Source organism: Pongo pygmaeus, chromosome 5, assembly GCF_028885625.2.
Source record: "Pongo pygmaeus isolate AG05252 chromosome 5, NHGRI_mPonPyg2-v2.0_pri, whole genome shotgun sequence".
Classification (NCBI taxonomy): Eukaryota; Metazoa; Chordata; class Mammalia; order Primates; family Hominidae; genus Pongo; species Pongo pygmaeus.
The window spans coordinates 89,926,913-89,952,743 of record NC_072378.2 but is presented as its reverse complement, the minus strand read 5'-3'; positions in this window follow the sequence as shown (position 1 = coordinate 89,952,743).

Sequence of the window (25,831 nt, the reverse complement as noted above, 5' to 3'; positions counted from 1 at the left end):
TGAATTCTCAGCCTAGGCCAGTCTCCTATGTCAAAGTCAGGGTCCCCGTGGGGAATGAGAGGGATCCTGAGAGCTGGGATGAGATATCTGGGTAGATTCAAATGAGAGCCTTAGATCTCCAGTTTCTTCTGAAACTTCTGGAACTTAAAAAAAAAAAAGTCCCCCCTTACTACTTTCCTGAAAACTATTTAGAGGCATCAAATGAAGAAGGAGCTTGACCTCTGGGATCTGCTCTTTCCATGGCCACCAGCTTCATACTTAGGATCAAATCTGAGCATATCCAAAATGGGGAGGAGGGCCTGCTAAGGGAGGAGAGAGATGATGTCAAGGTTGCTGCAGGACCTAGCTAACAAGAAAAGCAGGAATGGGGGTGATTTGGCAAGAGTGAGGAGGACATGCAAGGAGAGGATTCTCTGGGTACCAGATCAAGGTGAGTGAAACCTAAAGTTAAATAAGGGGGAGTTTACTGATATGGGGGCACTCTGCCATAACCTTTAACAAAATTTAACATCCTCCCAAGGGCCCTAGGTGACAGCTCTAATGCTCTGCTTAGATTCCTCTTAAAATCTTAGAAAAAGTGATAGCTCACATTCAGTAAAGCCGAGATGTGATTACTGTAGTGGCAAACTGTGGAGAAAGAGAAGAAGACATGCTAGAATGGATCTAATCCTACTGGCTGACCACTATGGGGTCAGTCCTACCTGGAGGACAGTCTATTTTCCAAGGTGAGAAAGAGTGCACTGGTGAGGGAACACCAACATCATTGCAAAGCTCAAGATGCATGTTCTTTGTAGATGAGATTGGAAAACAGAAGATGCCAATTCGTATCTCAGCTCCCTGAAAGCAATGGAAGCAATGGTATCACAAAGGAGCAAAGGCCAAATGGCAACATCTAACCATCAAACATAAGATGGGCGTCACTTCAATAACAGGTAGCAAGGATGCAATGGCAGCATACATCTACAGGGATCTATGAAGATAGCTCAAGGAACGTGGTGTTTTTAGGGCAACACAGATGGGCAACTAACAAAGGCATATTTAAAAGAGATCAAGAATATGGGAGGGCGAGGCAGGAGGATCACTTGAGCCCAGGAGTTTGAGATCAGCCTGGGAAACATGGTAAAACCCCATCTCTACCAAAAATACAAAAAAAAAAAAAAAAAAAATTTGGCCGAGCATGGTGGCGTGCCTGTAGTCCCAGCTACTCGGGAGACTGAGGCATGAGAATCACTTGAACCTGGGAGACAGAAGTTGCAGTTAGCCAAGATCATGCCACTGCACTCTAGCCTGAGTGACAGAGCAAGGAGAAGGACTCCATATCAAAAAAAAAAAAAAAAAAAATTAGAGAGATCAAGAATAGAGGAGCAGAAGCCTGGGGTCAGCCAGCCCAGTAGAGAAACACGATCTCCTGCTCAGTGCCCAGGCCAGAGCCTGTTTTCTAACCAGAACCCACTGACTAAAGGAGAGACTGGGTCTCCATGAGGTTGGGCTCTGTACCACCATGGCAAGAATATACTGTATTGATTCTCCCAGTCTTTTCCAAGACATCCTATGGCCACTTGCTCAGATAAACATATATTAGGGGGAAGGGACTACTCAAAGTACCACCATGGCCCTCCCATTGGAGTAGTAGTAAATGGGGTGGTTAGATAGTCAATGGAGTTCTCACCTAGTGCCATCTCACAGCAGGTTTCACTCATGCACAGACCCATCTCATGGTCATTTCCTTGGTTCCTAAATGCATATTTGGAGTAGGCATACTTAGGAGTTGGCAGAAAGCTCATATTTGTTTATTTTTTGACCTATAAAATAAGAACTTGAGGTAGGAAAAGCCAAGTAGATGCCCCTGAAACTCTCCTCTGACCAAGACAGAAAATCTAAACAATATCAGCCCTGGAGGGGGTGGCAGGGATTATTGTCACCCTTAAAGACTTGGGGGACTCAAGAGTGTTGGTCTTTGTTATATATCCCCTTTTAATTCAATAGATTCTCTCCCATATAAATTGAATGGATGAAGGCACTTGATGGTTAACTGCTATAACTTAACCAAGTAGGAGCCCCAATTGCGGCTTATGTACCAGATGTGGTGTCTTTGCTAGAGCAGATGAACACTGCTTCAGGACGTGGTATGAGGTCACTGGTCTGGCATGAAGGAGGATCAGAGGCAGTTTGCATTCACATGGGACAGACAACAATATAGATTTATAGTTTTGTCCAGGGCTATGTTAATTTTCCTGCTCTTTGTCATAACAGAGTCTGAAGGTACTGTTAGGTGACATGAAAGGCTGCTAGCTTTAATAACAAGACAGAGCTCTGTAGCAGGCCCAGGCTTCAGCACGAGCAGCCTTGCCACTTGGGCCAGATGACCGAAAAGATCTCTCAGCACTTAGAGGTGTCTGTGGTGGAGAAAGACAATCTGTGGAGCCTCTGGCAAGTGCTAACAGAAGACATTTAGGGTTCTGGTGCAAGACCCTGCAGTCTACAGCAGAGAACCATAGACCATTTGAAAAGCAGTTCCTGACATGCTTCTAGGCCCTGGTGGAAGCTAGACAATGCCAGACTCAACAAAGCCTAAACTGCATGGGTCTCGAACAAGCTATTGCAAAATGAAAATGGTATATTTGGGATCAGGCTTAAGAGAATCCAGAGGGCACAAGAGCTTTGTTTGTGGGTGGAGTGACTTTGTAAGTTGTTACAAGCTGAAAATGGAATGTTTCCATACAACAGCCCAATTCAAGGTGTCTCAGAAAGAGTGGTGAGGGGAAATCTCTCTGATGAATAGATTCAGATAATGCACATCGGCATCCGTTTTGTGTGGAAAGAGAAGTAAACCAAGATAAAGCTATATGAGGACTCATGAGCAGTGGCAGATGGCTGAAGGAAAATTACAAAGCATATAATTTTCATGTTTACTCTTGATTCAGAAAAATGGTGTATGCTGGCTTCTTTATAATGTTTCTATCATTAGAGAAGAGAAAAGCCCATTTCTCGGTGTCCCTAATAAGAAAAGAACAAGTTACAGTTGCATTCCATCTTTGCCAATTATTCTAGCTTATAAAAAGGGAGTTAGGACACCTTCCCTAACTAGGAAACAGTTGCAAGGTTATGTCCACTGAATGACAGCCTTTGAGTCCACCTTTCTCAAGATGGGGCAGAACGGAGGACTGGCTCTTAACTATGCAGACTTTTGAAATACAAGAAGGAACTTCAGCAGCAGAAGCTGAAAAAACAGCATAGTTAATAGTTATTTTGATCTAATATTACCTTGGTTGGAAAACAAAAAAGACTTGCTTGAAAAATCTTTAAATTAATTTTCATACCCTGTTTTAATTTATATCTCACTGTTATATAAAAGAACCAACTAGTGAATTCAGGTCTGCCATTGAAAAGAACATTATCCCTGCTCTTGCCAAGTGTTCCTAAGATAGCCACGTAACCAAGAAAGCATCACTTCCCAGAGTGCTTGAAGAGTTCCTACAAATAAATAGGATAAAGTAAACCCCAAAGAGAAACCAAGCAAACAATTCACAGAAGATGAAAACCTGAATGGCTAAAAACACTTAAAGAGATGCTCACCTTCCATACTAATCACAGAAATGCAAAGTAAAACAGTGGCAAAATGTTCATATATTACTAAGTATTGGGAAGGTTGTGAGGGAATCAGAATTCTCATTCAGTCCTGATAGAAGGGTAACAATTTCGGAGAGCAATTTAGTAGCACCCAGAAAGTTGAAGTTTGTACACCATACACAGATTAGAAATACTAAGATACAAGTGCACAAGAAGAACTACACAATAATATTTTAGTCATGTTGTCATAGAAAAATAGTGAAGCAACCTAAATATTCATCAACTGGGGATTGAAACATAATTATGGTACATTCCTAGATGGAAACTATGTAGTGGTTTACATGTGAATGAGCTAGTTCTACAAGCATGAAAATAGGATAAGTCTTGGAAACACAATATTGAATAAAAACAGCAAAATACTATTTATTTAAACATTTTAACTACCCCAAACAGCACTACAGGCAATATTGTTTGTGCATCTATACATATACCATAAAATTCAAAAGCATGAAAAAGAAATAAGAACCAACTTCAAGAGAATAGTTAGCTCTGGGGTGGAACAAAGAGAAGATTCCAATTCTATCTGTAACTTTTTCATATCTTTAAAAAAATCCTACAGGGCGTGATGGCACGCACCAGCAGTCCCAGTTACTCGGGAGGCTGAGGCAGGAGCATCACTCGAGCCCAGGAGTTGGAGGTTACAGTGAGTTATGATTACACCACTGCATTCCAGCCTGGGAGACAGAGGAAGATCCTGTCTAAAATTAAAATCAAAATTAAAAAAAACTGAAGTAAATATGGCAGAATGCTAACATTTGTTAAATATTGACAGTGGGTAGTTTTACGTTTGAAATGTTTTGTCGTTTTAAAAAAATAATCAATTCGTTAAATTAAAACATATGATGCAATAAAGCAGAGGGAACACCAGGCCTGCAGCAGGGCGGCTATTCATTGTGGGCTAGGGCAGATGGGTGGAGGGACTCAGGAGAGCCAGTGGGGTCCCCAGCTCAGCATGGGTTGAGAGCTGTGGCTGTGGAAATGAGAATGGCACAGGGAGCAGGTGAACTGTAGGGAAAGTCACATGGCCTGGGTTGGATAGGGCTAGGGTGGAGGAGGAAGGGCTTGGGCTGTCCGGGTCCAGCCAAGTCAGGGCAGGTAGAGGGGAGGACATGTGGGCTGAGGGTCAAAATTGCCCAGCATTAGATGTTGGGGCACCCATGGTGATACCTCCCTTCCCCCTTCTCCCCTCAGCCCCTGTGATGCTCTCCTGCTTCCTCTTTTTCCAGCCCCCTTCCCTACAGAGAAATCATCTTTCCCTTTCTCTAGCTATCCATTGTGGGCACCCCTATTTTGTCTATATTATAATATCGGTGTCAACATTAATTTATTTATCCTCCTGCCTCAGCCTCCTGAGTAGCTGAGACTACAGGTGCACATCACCACACCTAGCTAATTTTTTTATTTAAATTTTTAAGTTAAATTAAGTTTTAAAATTTTTTGGCTTCCAATTCCCCCACCCTATTCAGCAGCTGTTGAATTGAAAAAAGGGCTTCCCTTTTAATACTTCCCTTCTAAGACTTTATTTCAGGTCTTTTCTAGTGGGCTCTGTACTTTACAGAAATGATTTCATTTAATTCTCATTTTTAAAACAGTAAAGAAAAAGAAATAACCTGATGAGACAGTTTAGCCCCATGCTACGGGTTATCTCCATCTATAGATGTGAAACTGAGGTTCAAAAAGGTGAAGTCACTGAAATAGGGTCCACAAAATGGCCCAGCGGAAACTTAAATTCAGCCAGCTTCTAGAGCTCAACCGCAGGGCTGATGGAACCATGGGGCTACAAGGGAAGAGTTGTCCCTGACCAGAAGTCTGAAAGGGACTCTGGAGTATACTATTTTACTCAGTGTTATAAGTTTTACGTGTCCTGTTTTCCTGTAAATTTAGGACTTTGTGACTTTTCAGTATAAGTGCTTAGATGATTCGATTTTCTACACAAAACTGAATTTTATTTGGAAGGTGTCACATCATTCTCAAATAAGAAAAACTGTATTGTGGAAGAAACATCAAACATCTAATAAACCCATTTCAGTCTCTCTCTCTCTCTCTGTCTCTCTCTCTCTCTCTCTCTCTCTCCCACACACACACACACACACACTCGCTCACAGGCACCCACACTTCCGGATCTACTAACCTACATCAGCAGGCTAAAGGGCTTCTCAGAGACTCCCCTCAGCATTAAGGATGCTAATTGCTACTCTAGCAGTTACTGGAAGATCAAAGGCCCGCCCACAGAGCAGAGCTGCGTTTCATCTTCCACAGACCAAACACTAATACTGCCCATCCCCCGCCAGCCTCTCCCCTCTCAAGCTGGCGGGTTGGACCAATTCCCTTTCCTCTTCCTCACATGCTCTCCCCCGCCCCTAAAATAGCTCTGCGCCAGAAATAAACACTCAAAAATGCTTGCGGAATGAATGGAGAAAGGTAACTTCACTATCGTTATGTTTCCCTTCTAATTACCACGGCTTGTCGAAGGATGTGCTTGTTTGTTTCTGGTAGCCACTCAGAAACCCATCACAGGGAATCCTCCCCAGTCCCTCTCCCGGGAGCGGGAACAGGAATTCTACAGCCTCATCAACCTTCCCTCTGGCACCAAAGGCCCTGGGCACACACCACGAATCCCCGTCGCGCACTCTGGGTCCCAGCCCTCATGGGCTGCGTGGTCACTGGGCTTTCACTCAGGAGGGTTCGAGTTTTGCTGGAAAGCAGCGCTATGGAAAAGGCTTCCCCTTTCCTGAGTCAAGGCATCGCCCTGCTGGGGTTGGCACAATAACAGGCGGGGGTGGGGGGTGCCACGCATGGCAAACAGGAGTCGGCACAACCAAAGAGGCATGGTCACTCTGATGGTGTCAACTGTCTGGCTCTGAGATGGGATAAATGAGGCGGCCCTCCACACTCCAGGGACTTCAGCAAAGCTGTTCCTGGTTCCATGGAGGGGAATGAGACTGAATGGCAGGACAAGGAGCCCCTCGTTGTGGGGTGAAGAGATGGAAAGTCTCAGACAAGAGGCTTCCTGAGGAGCCTGGGTCAAGGGCACTGTGATGGGGCATTCTTGGTGGAGCAGGTGTATCAGTGCCCCTCCCCCAGAGGTGGTTGCCCATGCACTGCAATGGATAGCTGGAGTCTTCAGTTAAGAAGCTGCCCAGCACAGAACTGGGTCCCCCTTCATGCCGTAGTCTGCTTCCTCCCTAACCTGTGGAGAAGGAGCCTCTTTCCACTGCCATCCCAGACAGTCAGGCACAGCTCTTATAGCTCTAGTCACTAATGAAGAGCAGAGGCCTGGCCCCACATTCACACTTGGCTCCTTGTCCCGGGCTCCTGGAGTGAGCTCAGTTCTGTTCTCAGCTCAGCTCCTGCTGCCAGCTCAGAATCTCTGTGTCCTGAGGGGCCTCAGGTTTCCCAGGCCCTCCCCATCATACTGAGCCTCCTCACTCTGTTACTGGCCTACAGAGATTTCCATGTCCACCTTCTTTCCTTCTTTCCTTTCTTCCTTTCCTTCTTCCCCCAATCCCACCTTCCTTTTTTCCTTTCCTTTCGTTTCCTTCTTTCTTTCTCCTTTTTTAAGCATGGTTTTCCTCCAAAGAAGTGTTTCTAAAACCCATCCCCACCCTTCCACATCTAGCTCAGTTCCTTTGGTTCAAGGTTTTTCTCCCTGGGCCCATTATCAGTTTCCTAACAATTTGCCATTTCCCACCTCGGCTCTCTCAAATCTGTTAGGGAACCACTGCCAAGTGCAGTCTTCTCCAAAAGTGGTTCTGCTCATTGCATGTCCCTACTCAAATGCCCTTGATGACCCCCATTAAAGACATTACTATTTAAGCTGTGTTGAGGATCCCCAAGTGGAGATATGTAAGTGAAATATCAATCCAGAGTTCTAATTTGTGCAATTTTTCTCTCTGGGCAAATGCACTTGGCCCACGAGGGTCCAAGTTGCAGAAAAGTCCTAAGAGACTGAGTACAAGATAGGAGATAAATGAACAGGCATTGGCTTTTGGCCACCAAGACTGAGAACCCTTAACCCAAGTAACCATTCCTAGGTAAGGTGCTGGGGGAAAAGAATGTATTCCCAGGAGTTAGAGATGCAGGATGCACAAGTTTCTTCTAGGAACAAAGGTTGCAGGATATTTGACTATAATACAGTGCAGAGTCATCTAAATTGTCTTCCATCTAAAATCCCTCAAACCTACCATCCCTTTTAGTGCCAGCTTTCTGGGCTAAAAACTGAAGGAATGAGCAGAGTGTGGTGGCACATGCTTGTAATCCAGCCACTTGGGAGGCTGAGGTGGGAGGATCACTTGAGCCCAGAAGTTTGAGTCCAACCTAGGCAACATAGTGAGACCCTGTCTCTAAAATATATATATATTTTTTTTTTAAGTAAAGGGATAAGAAATTCAAGTGAAAGACGAGAAACATCCAAGCTGCTCTTGTAGAGGTGATTGTCAGACCCCAGGCTTTCCTTTGCCACAGTCAGCAAGAAGACAGAGCAGTCCAATTCTCAGCAGCCGGAAGGTGCCTCAGCACCGCAAGCCAGGCCCCTGAGTCAGAGGAAAGACCAAGGCTGAAAGGAGAGAGAAGAATGCGTTTGCTGTAGAGTTCACCTGTGAAGCACGCCAGGGAGCCCTTATATGGAAACGCAAGATTATAGGGAGGCACATTTCTAGGTGTCAGTTTCATTCTAGTGACAGCTATCCCTCATTTACATATTCAGGCCGATAACCTAAGGGAAGGTAAATTACAGCTGACTCATTTGTAAATTGAACAGAGAAAGTCCCTTCTCCTTAGCCAGCACTCATATTTGACCCCTAGCCATCAGACCAAGCATGAACTGTTCACCTCTTGGTGAACACACCCCAAACATGTCTGCCATTGCACTTTTGCTCATGCTGTAGTCAGCTGGGTGCCCTCCCTTCCTCCACTTCTCTGGCCTTCGTTTTAAAAATATCACCTGTCCTTCAGGACCCAAGTGAAATGCTACTTTGGACATGAAGCTTTCCGTGATTGTTTCAGTCGTAAATGATTTTCCTCTCCTGGGTTCACGTGGCCCTTTCAACTTGCATTTTGTTCATTTTGTTTTCCACTACATCCTACTTTGTGTTGGAGCTATTTGTGCGGGTCTGAGGGCACCAGTGACTTCCAGGTGGCTAATCCCTGTCCTTATCTTTCTTGGTCTCTTAACGGTATTTCTTGGTATTTCTTTCTTCCTTTTTTTTTTTTTTTTTGAGACGGAACCTCACTCTGTCACCCAGGCTGGAGTGCAGTGGTGTGATCTTGGCTCACTGCAACCTCTGCCACCCAGATTCAAGTGATTCTCCTGCCTCAGCCTCCCGAGCAGCAGGCAGCAGGGATTACAGGCACCTGCCACCACGGCTAATTTTTGTATTTTTAGTAGAGATGGAGTTTCACCATCTTGGCCAGGCTAACCTTGAACTCCTGACCTCATGATCCACCGCCTCAGCCTCCCAAAGTGCTGGGATTACAGGCGTGAGCCACCGCACCCAGCCTTAATGGTATTTCATACTCTTAAATATACTTTCCCTCTTAAAATTCTTATCACTTCAGCATCTGTATAGACATCTGGGATCTTGCCTGCCTGGCTTCTTCTCAGTTTCTTCAGGTAACAGCACCCTGATTTTCTTTTGAGGAACCATTCCTTTCCCAACTTTCAGTCCATGTGAAGTGTGGGTAGAGCTGATGTCAACCTCTAGCTCAGAGATGGGCATCTAGCCTAAGCTAGGCTAACAATAGTCATACCTGGTGTGGTTGCTGGAACCAACGGAAGAAGGACATTTCTTTACTTTGCATAGGATGTAAACCTGAAGCCTCTTCTGGTGACCTAATCAGGCCACCACATGGGAAGATCCACCTGGCAAAGAAGCCCATCCAGAAGGAGACAGACTGAGAGATGGGGGGAGAGGCCATTTCCCAAGGAGCTGGATGTTTGAGTTCTTTAACCCAGGCATATCTGACCAGTCCTGATTTCAGACTATAAGAGCCAATAAATTATTCTTTTTTGCTTACATCAATTGAAGATGGATTTCAGTAATATGCATTTGAAAGATTCCTATTTCAGCCTCTAGTATACTACACTGTCCTGCCTTTCCACCTACCTGGCTGTTCCTCCTCAATCTCCTCTGCAGACAAATCCCCTTCTACTCAGACTTTAAAGGTCATAATCCGTCAAAGACTGGTCCTAGTCTCCCTTCTTTTCCTGCTCTTTATATCTCCCTTGGCAATTCCAACCACCCATGATTTCAATCACCATCTCAAAATTCACAGCTAATTTAACCCAGGTCTCTCTAAATATGTACGTGCATCTGCTTACTTAGCATGTCTACCTGAATGGCTCCCCAAACAGCTCTCCTCTGTTCCTAGCATAGCAAAAAACCTGGAGTCATCTAACCTGTTCTCCAAACTTTAGCCATTGATATAAATTAGATCATGTCTTTTCTGCCCATATCCTTCCAAAACTTTCCCAGTGGTAGTAGCAGCACAGACCCCAAGGCCCTGCTCAATGTAGTTCCTGCCCACTTCACCTCTCAGGGCTCTTCTCCTTGCTCCCTAAGCTCAGTCACTCTGGTCTCTTCTTACTTCTTGGAAGGTTGTGTGCTCTTTTCCACCTCAGGGCCTTTGCACTCATTCTTCCCTTTGCCTGGAACTCCCTCCCCCATCTTCACCTAGTTCACCACAAATCATCCTCAGATCTCAGCTAGAAGGGCCAAAAAGCCTTGCCTTACTCTTCTAGACTAGATCAGGCCATCATTATATACTCTCATAACATCCAGTAACTCCTTCATCATATTCACTATTCAGTTGATTCTTTGATTAATAGATATGTCTCTCAGGAGACTTTGCTTCAGGAGGCAAAGACCATGTCTGTTTTTCTCATTTATGTTTTCTTAGCACTTAGGCCTGCTGTATAATGGGCACTGGGCATCAGTGAATAATTGTAGAATAAAGTGATGAATACTTAATGTCTCCTGCTAAGTGAATAAGCACTTCCAAACATGTGGAAGCAGGTGGGCGTGCAGGCAGGGCGGCCTCCAAGCAGTGGGACTTCCAGGAAAAAGGCCAGAGAACGGCAAAGGGAACTTCCAAGGGAAATAGCACCCCCATGGGCAGACAGAGGCCTGGGAGAGCAGCAGCACGGTGGGACCATGCCTGAATTAAGGCCACACTGATAAGGGGAAGTAGGATGAGACATGATCACAGGATGGTGTGTTTGTAGATAGATATTCACTTGGCTGGGATGTTGAGAATGGAGTGGAAAGTCCCAGGTACTGTCTTCTAATACAGATGAATTTTGAGCATAAGCATTTATAATCTAATCGAAGATCTTGTAATGTGTGTGTGATGTGTGTCATATATCAAATTAAAGTAAGATGCAAGGCCGGGCATGGGGGCTCATGCCTGTAATCTCGGCACTTTGGGAGGCTGAAGCAGGCAGATCATTGAGGTCGGGAATCTGAGACCAGCCTGGCCAACATGGTGAAACCTCGTCTCTACTAAAACTACAAAAATTAGCCAGAGGTGGTGGCAGGCACCTGTAATCCTAGCTACTCGGGAGGCTGAGGCAGGAGAATCGCTTGAACTCAGGAGGCAGAGGTTGCAGTGAGCTGAGATCGCACCACTACACTTTAGCCTGCATGACAGAGCGAGACTCCATCTCAAAAAAATAAAATAAAATAAAATAAGATGCAATGTTAATGGGCTTGTTGTGGATAATTCTGTCAAATAACCTTCAGATGTTTGATATTCATGCTATTGTTGTGTGTTAAACTTTAGAATGAAATGTGAACTAGTACTCTTGGAAACTTAAGAAGGTAGGGACAGAGAAAGCATTAGGCTTTGCAAGCTACCTGTGCCAGGAGATTGTTATGTGCTATCAAACAACAGAAGCTGCCTGGACACAGGTGTCAGGAACAAAAATAAAGGAATTTAAAAATGTTTTAAATAAATATTTATTGTACACTTAATTTATGCTACTTTTGCTTCTTCCTAAGTCTATGATCCCATTTAACTTCTTTGTGTCTCAGTAAAACTGGGATAATAAAGTGTGTTAGGAGGATTAAACGAGCTAATAATACATTTAGGGTCTTAGGAACAGTGCCTGGTACAAGATAAACAATCAAAAAGTTAGCTGATATTATTTTTAAATATTTCATCATGCCTACATCCTGGGCCCTTGTGGGAGTTCAGTCAGGCTAGTGGGAAAAATTTTAAGATGAAGTTGTATGATATAGACACAAATCTTCTTGGAATGCCAGAAGGTTTTTGCAAAAGTCTCAGGATAGGGTTATGGCTGAAAGCAGCTTAATCCTTACCTTGAGTAAATAACTTAGAGTAGATGCATAGGAATGTAGAGGAGTTTATCTAAATAACTTGTTTACTCATGTGGTCCTAAAACTAACTTTTGATCATTCCAGGGCAAGATGGCTCTCTTGGTGGGGAAGGCAACCAGGCTGATTACCCTCTAATGGTGTTGACTCAAAGCCTTTGTCATTTAACATGTGCTGAATAAATGCCAGCAGGGCCAGCTAGTCACGGAGGCAGGGGTGCCACGGCTGCCACTCTTTACAACACTCTCCTTGGGGTCTGTAAGTGGCCCAGACCCTCAGCTGGACTGACAAGCATAGTATCTGTGTCAGTGTACGTTATTCATCCATTGCTGGGTCAGGGTCTGTGGGACAGACCCCCACAGGCCCTTGCTAGGCACTGAGGCTACAGTTGTGAAGCAAACAGACAAGATCTGACTCCCATGAAGCCTCTATTCCAGTTAATGTGGACACAAATTAGTAAGTGGTAAACAATATAATTTCAGAGAGGGATTGATGCAAAGAAGGGTGATGAGCGGAATGTTCTGGGGGCAGCAGCCACTTTTAAAAGGGCAGTTAGGAAAGGCCCCTCTGCAGGGGAGGCAGTGGGGCTGGGACCTGAGTGATGGGAGTCCTGCAGACAACCCTAGCCAGGGTGTTCCCAGCCCGATGCACAACGAGTGCAAAGGCCCTGAGGCAGAACTGGGTCAAAGTGTTAGAGGCACAAGAATACAGTGTGGCTGGACTGTGGGGAGAGCAGAAGAAGGTGGTATGAGATGAGGTAATGCCATGAGATGAAGAAATCCACCAGCGCCAGGCTGGACTGACCTGAGAGCAAGCCAACGTATCCTGCCACAGTTATCATCTTGACAGGGCATGCCTGCTGATAAGAGGCTACAACTCCGCAGAATGTGACCCTGGAAGTCAGCGCACTGGGCTTAGGGAAAAGACAGCAGCGGGGCCGAGGCAGAGCCTTACCACAGCCAGGCCCCAGAGGATACATGGCCTCTAGCAGGCAGGACCTCTCTGTGGGTCAATTATCTCCCCACCTATTCACAATAACAGACACCACTAGTTGCCTGATCAATGGCCATTCATTCCCTCTTTCTTCCTTGCAGCAGAAGCTTGATTTTATTCATGGTGGCAATAGACCAGCCCAAAGCAAAACAGCATTAGTCCAACCCAATCAAAACACAACTGCAACTTGAAGCCTGTGACAAAAGAAATGCCCAGGACCCCACCCCCAGGGAAGCAGATCTTCTCCTAGGTGTGAGAATCAAGACCATCTACTCCACACTCAGCCTGGACACCAAGAGCTGAAAGCACTTCTCACTGTCTACATTAACATGACTTTGCTTTTGCAGGACCGCTGCCTGAACTTCACAAAAAATTCCTCAACCCTTCAAAGGAAAGCATCAACAGATCATTTTACCCTAAGATTTTCTGTGTCCCTTCTCCCAGAATCCCCACCTTCCTCTTTCCACTGATCTTACTGTTAACAAACTTCCATTTTCAAGAAATTCTGACATCACCTTTCTCCTCTAAGTCATTGCCAAAGCTCTGCCTAGATGGTGTTTGCTCTTCTGTACTATGGTAAGTAATACTCTCTGCTTTGCTTATTAAAGGGCTCTGGTGGTAATGTTCAGGAAGCCAGCCTTTGATGGGTCTGTCAGCAGAAACTTTGCTTAGTGTTGTTTATAAGTAAACACACCCAAGTTTTATATATGTGTGTGTATATATGTATAATATATATAAAATATATATAATGTATTATACTTTATATATGTATATATAAAGTATATATTTATATAACATATGCAACACATATATAAAACATATATTTATATAACATATATACTTTGTATATAGATATATATATAAAACTAAAGATTTCAATGATGATAAGAGATTTGACATAAAGGAGTTCAGATAAATATGCATCAGCTTTGGACAGTTCTCTGATACTTGTTGAGATGCCTTCTACCAGAAAATCAGGTTACAAATCTAGTGTTACAGAAGTTCTCAAAGATGTAGGGGAGGAAAAGTGCCTGAGATCCCTAAACAATAAAGAGATTAAAAAGAGAAATGCAGCTGGATGTGGTGGCTCATTCCTATAATCCCAACACTTTGGGAGGCTGAGGTAGGAGGTACTGCTTGAGCCCCAGAGTTTAAGACCAGCCTGGGCAACACGGGAAGACCCCATTTCTACAAAAAATTTAAAAATTAGCCAAGCATCATGGTGGCTCACGGCTGTAATCCCAGCACTTGGGGAGGCCGAGGCAGGCAGATCAGTTGAAGTCAGGAGTTCAAGACCAGCCTGGCCAACAGGGTGAAACCCCGTGTCTACTGAAAATACAAAAATTAGCTGGGCATGGTGGCAGATGCCTGTAATCCCAGCTACTCGGGAGGCTGAGGCAGGAGAATCCCTTGAACCTGGAAGGCAGAGGTTGCAGTGAGCCAAGATCGTGTCACTGCACTTCAGCCTGGGCAATAGAGTGAGACTCTGTGCCAAAAAAAAAAAAAAAAAAAATTCGCCAGGCATGGTGCACGCCTGTTCTCCCGCCTACTCAAGAGGCTGAGGCAGAAGAGTCACTTGAGCCTGGGAGGTCGAGGCTGCAGTGAGCTATGTTCATGCCACTGCACTACAGCCTAGGTAACAGGGCGAGACCCTGTCAAAAAAAAAAAAAAAGAGAGAGAGAAATGCATGCACATTTGTTGAAGTTTTACATGACACAGAAGTCTTCATAAGGAAATGAGGATCCAAAGAAATGGTTAAATCTGTGTATTTTTATGCTAGGTTTGATAGATAAAGAGAGGACACTTGTGGAGAAATATGATAGGGCAAAAAGGGCAGGATTTAATGTAATAAACTAGGAGACGGAGGAGGATTTAGCAAGGCCTGTTTGTTCAGATTCTTCTCTGTGTCCCTGTGTCTTAAGAGATGAGGTTGTTCCTTTCCTCTGGTATAGGGAGCATATCTCTTACATGAGCATCTTATGACCTGCTCCTAGGAAAGCTCAGAAAATCCTTCAGGGAGGAAGGGCAGGGAAGGCCAGAGAGATCTTTCTGCTTCTGCAATTTTTTTCAAATTCCTTCAGCTTAAAATATTCAATACGCCAAAGTACCATATTTGGGCGTAGCATGTTGAACCCCACCAGTGTCAGATGCCACAAGTCCTTTCCAGAAAATATTTTTCTTAAAGTTTGAAAGCATCAATAACTTAGGCTCTTATCTTTCCTAAATCAAGAAAAACAACAACTACTAACAAGTAAAAGATATTACAAATTAATGGACCTTTATTTTTTCTCTGATATTAGGATCAGTAAGCATATTAGAAACCTGATTTTTAAAAATTATTTCTACATTTGAAGTTCTAGACAATGGCTTGTTATTTATACGTAATTATTCTTTGGTTGATAATAACAAATTCATGAAATTGATTGACATATTCAATGAATAGAGTTCCACTTCCAACTGACTAGGCAGATTTTACATTTCTTTCCAAAATGAAGCAAAGTGTCACCTGATGTCACGTTAAAACAAAACATTCAAGAGTGAAGTCTTGAAATGCTTTTGCAATGCACAATGAACACATTGTGGTGGAGTGGTTGATTATGTAAGGTGACTCGTGAGTGACCCAGCACAATGCTTGAAATGTGTACATGCTCATGAGTGAGAGCTCGGGGGTGGGAAGTGCCCTCCAGGGGCTATGGTTAACCCGCTGCCAGAACCCAGATACAGACCTGGGGATAAGCACTTTATATGGGTCCTCTTATCATCAACACCTTGTGAACTAGGTACTAGTTCATGTGCATTTCACAGAAGAAAAATTTAGGCACAGAGGAGTTAAATACTACAGTGAAGATCACACAGCTAGGAAGTGCTGGAACAAGACTTCATGCCGAGGACATCTGTCCTTGCCTCTACGTGGTAACGCCTGTTAGCGGTAGTGGCATGGCAGTGGCAGAGGAGAATGAGAAGAAGCCAAATGAGCATGGTGTCCGCAGCCTCTGAGGAGCTGGTAGGAGACTGGGAGGCTCACGTTACACATTGCATCAAACTCTAGGCCATGCTGAAAGAGCAGAGATAAGATCCTCCCTTGTTTCCAGCTGTGAGACTTGGGCCAGACCCAGACGCTGCTGCTCTCTCCTCTAGCAGGCTCCTTCTGGACACTGACTGTCAAAGAGGTCTTCTTAATAATGCAGACTAGTAACACAAGCAGGATGTCAGCTTTGAAGGGAGGCTTGCCACGGCCCGGCTCCCCTCCTGAACACATGTGGAGCAGAGCTATCCACAATGCTAGGTGAGCGGAAGACAGCTGCCACCAGGGGAAAGAACTGTGAATTCTGTTAGTTGTAATGAGGAAGGAAGTCCAAGGGGGTTATGAGGCTGAGGACATGGGATGTGGCAGAAGCCAAGAGACTGTGGGGAAATGTCAGAAATGGGCCACCTACTAAGACGAACTAAAGGAAAGGGCAGAATAGCAAAAAGCCGCAAGTAACTACCAGGAAGGATCATGAAGAAAACTCCAAGCAGAAGAGCAAAGATGACAAGAGATGATTCCCTTGAGGGGAGAAAATAATTATTACCTGGACATGGAGGGGCGTTGGGACAGAAAAGAACCCCCATGGTTCTGACAGGACACATTTACACAGTCATTGGGAGCATTCTTTAGCCACCATTGAAAATGTGGCTGGGTTCCTCTGCGTCCAACATCACTGGCCTCATCTCTGTGGGAACTTAAGCTACAGGATGGCCACAGCTATGATAGGTTTACTCACCACTGTGTTTCCGGGACATAGCACGGTGCCTGGGATGTGGTCCATGCTCAAGTAATAGTTCTTGAACAAAAGAAAGAACGAAGAGAGGAAGGGAGGAAGGGAGGGAGGGAGGAAGGAAAGAAAGGAGGAAAGAGGGAAGGAAAAAAAGGAAGAAAGGAAGGAAGGGAGGGAGGGAGAGAGGAAAAGGGGAAGGAAGGAAAAAAGGAAGAAAGGGATGAGGGAGGGAGGGAGAGGAAGGAAGGAAGGAAGGGAGGGAGGAAGAAAGGAAGGAAGGAAAGAAGGGAGGGAAGGAGGGAGGGAGGGAGGAGGGAGGGAGGGAGGGCTGTGACCCAGGATGGCACGCTATGCTTAGTCGGCCTAGCTGACTTTAGGAGGGCTACATCAGAAATCATCTCCTCCCTCTTACTGCCTCTCCACCTCCTGTCTCAACACACAGGCAGCAGTCCCACCAGCTCACACACAAAGGGCCAAACAACCCAGGGCGTGAATGGCAAAGCTCTCAGAAAGCTCTGGTAGCCCACACCCCAGTTCCTGGGCTCCCAGGGCATGCCAGCAGGGTGCTAGGTCAGTCTCTACAGCTGCTTCGGAGTTAGCTTCTGGTCCTCGGCGGTCTTCAAAATTCAACCCAAGTGAGCTGGTTTAACACCTCCCCATAGGTTCTCAACCGCTCAATGAAGCCAACGCCATGCCAGGAGCTTGATGGGGCTTCCCTCTCTTCTAAGAAATACTGCGCTTTCTCCCCAGGTTGAAACACTCCTGGTATTATGGTCAAGAGGAAGAGGGTGGGGCAGAGAGTGGTACCTTGTTTATCAGGCAGGATAGGCTAGTCTGTGCAACAGTATCAACCCCAAAACCTCAGTGACTGAAAAACAAGGTTTATTTCTCAGTCTCACTCCCTATTCATTGCAGTTTGGCTGAAGACTCAATTCTGCATTGCTCTTTCTCTGGCACCCAGGCTAATAGAGCAACCACCATGTTCCTATGGTAGAAGGAAAAACAGCTGTGGAGGTTCTCAGGCTGATATTCAAATACTCCAGTCTGGACATAACATACATCACATCTGTGCACTGTCATTGGCTGGAATCAACACGTGGTCCCACACAGTCACAAAAGTTTCAGGAATACAATCCTACCATGGGTAGGGAAGGCAACGAGCTAGAAATAACGACCCCAGTCAGGAAAGGAGCCTTAGAGCTGTGACCCAATTATTCCTAAGCCCTTCTCCTCACGCACTGGTTGCCCTCCATTGAGGAAGTGGCTGGTGGCCTAGCCCAGAGGACCGGGGTTACTTACTAGTCAAGTCTGATGCTGAAAAGGTGTCCTGTTTTATACTTTCTGATCAGAGGATTTCCACTTGTCCTTCAGTCCCAGCTCTCCTGAGAGGGACAGTCCTCAGTGAGGATGGTGAGTGTCGGAGCAGTCTGGCGGGCCTCCCGGAAGACTCCAGCCCAGGGAGGTTAGCTTCCCCGCAACGGACCGCTGACTCCCACCAAAAGTCCAGCGAGGGTAGCATTGAAATCAACAACCAAAACAATGCAGTTGGCTTGAGGACTCATTTTCTTTATTTAAAAAGGTATTTTCAGCTGGGCGCGGTGGCTCACGTCTGTAATCCCAGGACTTTGGGAGGCCGAGGCGGGTGGATCACGAGGTCAAGAGATCAAGACCATCCTGGCCAACATAGTGAAACCCCGTCTCTACTAAAAATACAAAAATTAGCCGGGCTTGCTGACATGTGTCTGTAGTCCCCGCTACTCAGGAGGCTGAGGCAGGAGAATCGCTTGAACCCAGGAGACAGATTGCAGTGAGCCGAGATTGTGCCACTGCACTCCAGCTGGGTGACAGAGGGAGACTCCATCTCAAAACAAACAAACAAACAAATGTTTTCCCCTATGTTATTTTAGGAATCAAGCAACATGGGAGGTGTTGAGGAGACAGCACAATCAGGCAGGGAGGAGGGTTGAAGAGCAGACAGGCTCGCTGGGAGAGCAGAGGACAGGGACGAGGAAAGGGGTAGAAGGGAGAGGGCATCTGAGTGGAGACGGTCAGTGGTCAACTGCTGTCCTCAAGCCCTTTTTCAAAGTCATCCCAGCTCTTTGAACGGCTCATTTGCTATGTAACAGCTGTTGATGTTTCTTTTAAAATGAATCTGAGGGTGTGTGGCTGGGCAGCAGGCACCCGCATCAAGAGGAGGACAAACAAGGTCCCTGGGCTGAAGATCCCACCCTGGGCAAAGCCTGTTGTGCAGAGAAGTGGTGGGAAACTTAGGACTCAAAGAGGCAAACCTACAGGGAGCTGGCCATTTGCACCCACCCTTCCAATCCTAGGCAAAACAGGGAGCAAGCTGAGGAAAATTTAGAACTAGGCTTCTTTAAAGTAACAGATTAAGCACTATTTAATTTCTGGTCTAGAGCTCAAAGGAGTTAAACCAGGTGACCGCCACCAGATTTTCTTGATTCTGTGTTTGTTCCGTAAGAAGCTATAGGTTCGATCCTGTGCAAGTTCTAAAACCTTCTGGAACCTGCAGAACCTATATGGGCAGTTGAAGTGAGTGGAGAAAGCAGGAATCTTAAGATATCTCAATCTAAAGACACCACTCCTTCCCCTCTCTTCACTGCCCTCACAAAAGCAGGTCCTCCACGCCACTGCTGCCTTCCCAGACCTCTGCATTCACACTAATGAAGCCATTTCTTTCTTGACTTCGCTGTGCTCTTGGCCCAGTGACAGTGATCAGAAATAATCAGGCGCTATCAAGCCCATGCTACCCTGGACAGGGGGTAATATTTCCATCGAGGGTCTCCCTAGTGGCTTTCCCTCTCTGAGCAGCGGGGACGTGGAGTCGCTGTCAAAACACCAAGGGAGGCCCAGGAAAGATGCTCATCTCCAGGGAGGAGAAGAGGGGACAGCCAGCGTGTCTTCAGCCAGGAAGGGGATGATAGCACAGGGCAGCCCGCAGGGGCATGGCGGGCTGAGAAATCTTCCTGTGGCTGTGGAAATCTTGATAAGGTGGCAAGCGTGTTGTGCAGCGGTATCCTGAGGGCTGCCCGTCCTCCCATGCACCCATGGCGGGCAGGCAAGCTGCACGCTGTCATCGCCTAAGTCAGCGGCACTGGGCACACTTAATTACAGGGGAAGCAGAATCCAATTGCACTTTCTTTGCCAGCTCCTGACTTCACTTGCATCGTCATTTATTTTCCCTTTTTCATACCTCAGTGGAATAAATCTGAAAGATGTTTAGAGCTAAATTTTCACCAGCAGGTCTTCAGAAATGAATACAGGGATGAGGAATTTCATTCATCTTTGCTTTGGCTAAGCAAATATTTAATAAGTGCCTGTTGTATCCAGGTACTGTGCTTGGTGGTAGAGGGATTCTCAGATTTGTTTTCTAAGGTGAAAGAACTGGGATTTGGAGTCACTGATATTTTCCATGCTCGTCACAAGGGAGAGGGGAGCTATAATATGTGGACATCATAATGAGATAAACTGGAAGTAATCAGCCCAGAAGACACTATCTGGTTCCTGGAAGGTGAAGATTGAGATGCAGGTTCATAGGTGGGAAGCTCTGCCTTAGATCTGGGCTTTTGTGTTATTTCCATTAATGAGGCATAAGGTGGAAAGGTGGTGCCTCGCATCTGGGTCTGACAATCTTCTCAAATGCCCTAGAAGAAAGTCTTCCCTCCTATGGCCATTTCTCTTTATCCTTTCTTTTGTTTGGAGAGCTTGTCAGAAAGAAGATTATACAAAGAAATACTGTTGATCATTTGGGTCTCCTATGTCATGAAGGTAAATGATTGAGGATTTATTTTCTCTGCAATTGGGAACCCCAAGCCAAGTCTGTAGTAGTCCTTTAAAGGATAGGGATTCAGATCCATTGTGTTTCTCATAATGATACAAGATTATTTTGAAAACTGACTGAAATGGATATTCCTGAACTCTTTGTCCTCCTTGCTAGAAAAGTCTACCTCTTCTTTGGCTGGTAAGACTAGGAAAGCGGCTCTCGTAGAGTTTGCAGATCATGAAATAACACAGCTACAGGGCTTTTCCAACTGGAGTCTAGAGGTTCCTGAGGTTCAGGGGCTGCTGGAAACATATACCTCCAACCTCTCTCCTGCTTCACTTAACCAGAGAAGAGTCATGCTTAATATTCTTATATATATTAGTTTTCCTTTCTTAAGAGAACTCATCTAAAGAAAGGGTTTCTATACTGAGAGCTAGAGAGGAGAGAAAGAAGGAAGGTAGGAAGGCAGGAAGGCAGGAAGGAAGGAAGGAAGGTCCAAATCACATATTTAATAGAGGAGGAGACCAAGGCCCAGGAAAGCACAAGACTTACCAGGCTCATACAGCTTCCCAGAGCTAGCACTGGAGTGCAGGTGGACACCCTGCAGGGAACTTCCCAGATGCCAAGGCCTTTGAGTACTTTCACGTATTTTTAGAGGGTATTTAATATGCTGAGTTTTACTTACTTTTAATTTAGCAATTTTCAAAATGAACTTCTGTTGGGCCTCTTCTGCTTTTGTTCTCTTCAATAGAGAGATTCTTGAGGGACAAAGCTCTATCTAAATGTCCCTATCTAACTGAAGAGAAAGACAATCCTGTTATGTTGAAGCTTAGAGGCTGTGATGAGCACCACTTGACACACCCTTGTGGTCTCCTTGTTTGGAGAAGGGTGTTTGTAGAAGCAAGAGCATGAGAGAGGCAGTGCAGTTTGCACTGATACAAACCCCCCTCCTCCACAATATATTAGAAGAAGAGAACCTTTGTGATGGGAGAGGAGGCAGAAGCTTGGACTAAGCCAACATCTATAATGAGAATGTCTCATTGAAACGAACTCTTTCCTTTTCAACACTACCTTGTTAGTCAACTTTTCCATTATTGCCCAGCTTTATCTTCCTGTCAGCATAAAAAATACCATCATAAGGTGAAATGTGTATGATATTCCCATAAATGCATACTGTCAGGAAGTTTCACTGCCATAAACTTGCCCTATCATTCCTCCCATTTCCTCCAGCTCTGTGCTTATATTCTGGTGCCTGGCAACCCTGTGCCTGCTGCAGTCACACACACAGGGGCAGGCAAGAGGTGAGAGCCTTGGGGAATCCCCTACAAAAGGGCAGATCTGCCAAGGGCCGTTATCAGATGAGGGTGAGGGGTGTGAGGTCACTCAGACACTGTGAAAAGGCATTATTCATCTAGAACCCTACTTTCCTTTATGCTTCAGAAAACGTGCTCTTGAAATGCTATGTCTAAACAAAGTTCTGCAAATCAGGTCTTGTGTTATGTGGGTTGGAGAATCTTGCTATTCAAATGATTTCCTACAAAGCACCCTCTATCTACGAGACTTCATCCATTTGTTTGTTTGTTTGTCCACTCAACAAATACATATTTATTTGGGACTTTGAGCAGGGCACTGGCTCGGTCATTGGGAATATGGGGGAAAATAAGATATGTCCCTGGGCTTATGAGCTTCAGATGATTACACAACTACTACAAGAGAGAAATCCAGAGGTTCTCATTGATCTTTTGCAAAATTGGATCTTCAAAGGTAATTGCTTACAGCAGATTAGTAACTAAATAGAATTAGGTCCCTGGGTCAGCTTCTTCTCCTTCCTAGGTTCCTGTCGGCTGATTCTCCCAGAGCAGAATCTCCCACCTCTTCCTTTCAAAGTTGTAGTTTTAGTTTTACTTTGATCCAAGTTTTCTGTTGCAGCCTATTTGAAGTACAATGTGATCTGTTAAGCTTGGATCACAAACACATCTGGGAAAATTACTCTTTGAAGAGACAGCAGGCGATAAGAGCACCTAGTTTGTGCAAAAAGATCATTAACACCGTCTCATTAACAAATATGTCTCTGCCTGTTTAGGGTCAGGTATCTAAAATAAGGTAGACAGAGCAATTAGCAGGAGGGAGAAGGAAAGATCAAACACTGAGGTTGATCCAGCTGCTACTGCTGTTGCTGTCTGATCTCTCAGCAGCAGAAACAAACCCCAGAGCTGGATAAGATACCATGCCTGGAGGAGACCAAACAAACACTTGGTGCAAGTTGATTATATCAGATCCCTTCCACCTAGGACAAGAGCTGGGGCAGTAATTTGTCCTTATTGAGGTTTATATACGATCTGGGCCTGGGTTTTACCTCCCCTGCCCACCATGCCTGGGCCAGGCCCACCACCTGAGTGCTCTCAGAGCTTCTGACTTGTTCACATCACTCATAACATTGCTTCAGACCCAGGGACCCACTCTACGGCAAGGGAGTGCAACAATAGCCTATACCTGCAGGACCCATTATACTTTTCATATGCTGCACAAGCTGGAGGCTGCCAGCTTGAGAGTATCCAAAAACCCCCAAAAAGGCCCAGTCATCTTTCCAGATACACAGTATACTTTAGATACTTTGAACAGATGGGAAGAGTGGGTCATTTCATCATTACTTCCACTGACTGAGTTAGGGAATTCATGCTTCCTGTTCCTTAAACTTTAGGCACAATCACCAGAGGCAATCGGAGCCTGACAAAAACATGGCCACCAGAAGTTCAGATCCTCAGAGGTAAATTTCAGGGTTATTCCACCAGGTAAGCAACCTAGACCAGAAAGCCGCCTTCTGAGAAGATGAATATTAGCCATGGCCTCAGGGTGACATCAAGGATGGTAGCTTGTGCCACCAGCCCACAAGCACCCCTCCTGTAAAGTTTTCCTTTTAAGAAACTGAGAGGAAAACTAAGTGAGAGTGGGGTGAGCCACCATCACCTTCTTGCAGCAGCGTGAATCTAACAGGGCACATGAGTGCATTTAGGCAGTGTAAGGAGTAGACTGCAGCAGAGGCTATCAGTGCCTTGTCCGTATGCCCTCAGCGCTCACTGCTCCTGTGCACATCCACAGCCTCTGCAAACACCTGCTGCTAAGTATGTCAGCTGGACCTAGGATAATGCTTGGCCTATGCACAGGGAAGCCAGAGGTGCTGGGAAATTGATGCACCCAGGAGCAGGCCTCAAGTGTAGCAAATGGTATTATTGGATAAGGGACCTGGAGAGCATTAACAGAGAAAGCTAAGTTGCCTAGTGCTCGGGAAAGGTCTCTCTGAGACCCGAAGGATGAGTAGGAGTCAGTCAGACAAAGAGCTGGAAGAAGAGTGTGGATAGGAAGACAGGTAAGATGAAGTCATGGCACACACAAGGAAAGGGCAGGAGAGTGGAGTGGGACACAGAGCAGCAAGAGGGACAGGCAGATCCCATAAAGGGTCTTGGGATTCTTGTCTCGGAATCTCAGTTTTATGCTCCAACTTATGTGTTGGGAGATCACTCTGCCTGGATTATGAAGAGTGGTTTTGAGGGAACAAGACTGGAGACAGGGAGACCAGCATGCCCACTTGGCATTTGGAGATATATGTCTGATGTACAGAGGATATCACATGACCAGTGATACAGTAATTAAACCCACTGTAGAGGGAATGAGATATTCCAAAGGGAAGCTTTAAAAACAGCCCAGGCCTGAGCCCTGATGGATACAAACATTGAAGAAAAAGATAGAGGCAGAGGGGATGACGAAGATCAAAGAAGAATAGCCAGAGAGGTAGATGAAAAACTAAAATAGAAAGGCACCTAGGGAGCCCTGGGGAAGAGAGTATTTGTAGAAGGCAGGCATGGTCAGCAGTATCAAATGCTGTTGAGAGGATAAGCAAGAGAAGTCTCATCCACTGCTCTTGGCAGAGCAAAACAACACAATCTTTTGGGAAAACAATTAGCCATGCACATCAGGAATCATAATCCAACTCCTGGGAATTTATTCAGAGGAAATACTGAGATTCAAGAGGAGAAAGATATCTGTTTTTATAACCATGATGATATTATTTATAGTGTTTTTTAAAAACTTGATGGTAAAAACTTTTAATGCCTCTATAGATAATTTACTAAGTAAATTAAAAAACATATATCTAATGAAATATTTTGCAAGCATTAAAATTGTAATTATGGCTACCATGAAGTAACATTAAAATGCATGTAAAATAACATCAAATAAAAAAAGCAAGAATCTACATAAAGAGTAAACATCCACATGGATAAAAATTGGAAGAACATAGAAAATGTAAATACTTCATATATAAGAGTGGTAGAATTGTTAATTTTTAAAATTATTCTCAGTATTTACTGTTATACTACTTACAGATAATAAATTACAATCCAGAGAAAAGAACATACATGTAGCAACTTTATAATCAGTAGAAAAACCTAGTACAATGCCAAACAACTTGATGTCTTGTTATGATGAGAGAAAAAGCCATAAAATTTGCCTCCTATACATAAAAATGGGAACACTGGACACTCAGGACTACCAGAGGTGGGAGGTAGGGAGGGAGACCCCAGTTGAAAAACAACCTATCAGGTACTATGCTCACTACATGGGTGATGGGATCATTCGTACATCAAACCTCAGAAACACACAATTTACCCAGTAAAAAACCTGCACGTGTACCCCCTGAACCCAAAATAAAAGTTGAAAAAAAATTTGCCACCTATAACACGATTTTTTTGGAAGTATTTATTGCTTTCTGGACCAAAGAGGCTCAAGCAACTTAATATATACTCAATGATCATCTAAAGAGAATAAACGTCCAAATAGCCCTTAATGTGAAAACTGTTTACACTTAGAAGCTAATGAAAATAAAAGGAAATTAAGTTAAATGCAGCATAATAGTCACTGGAAATATGGGCTTCTCAAAATCATTGATTCTATGCACCCTCCCACCAGTGGGGAAAGGAGAAAGAGAACTAACATATTTGAGTACCAACCTGTGCCAAGAATGATGCTAGTCACTCACATCCATAGCTCATGCCAACCCAGGAAGCATGAGGACCTGCAGCAGCATCAGTTGCATTCTCCAGGCAACAAGCATCAGAGTCTTGGAGTCTGGTCCTGCTTTATTCTCCCTTTCTCATTAAGAATTTCAGTGACCGTCTGCACAATGGAAGCAAGTTAGACCCAACCTAGTGAAGTGATGGCTTTGTTTCATCAACTTACCTACATTTCCAAGTCAGAATTGGATAGTCACTTCTTTCTTTTATATTTAAACACCTCCTTTCTCTCATCTCAGATTCTTCATCACAGCCCTGAAATTCATT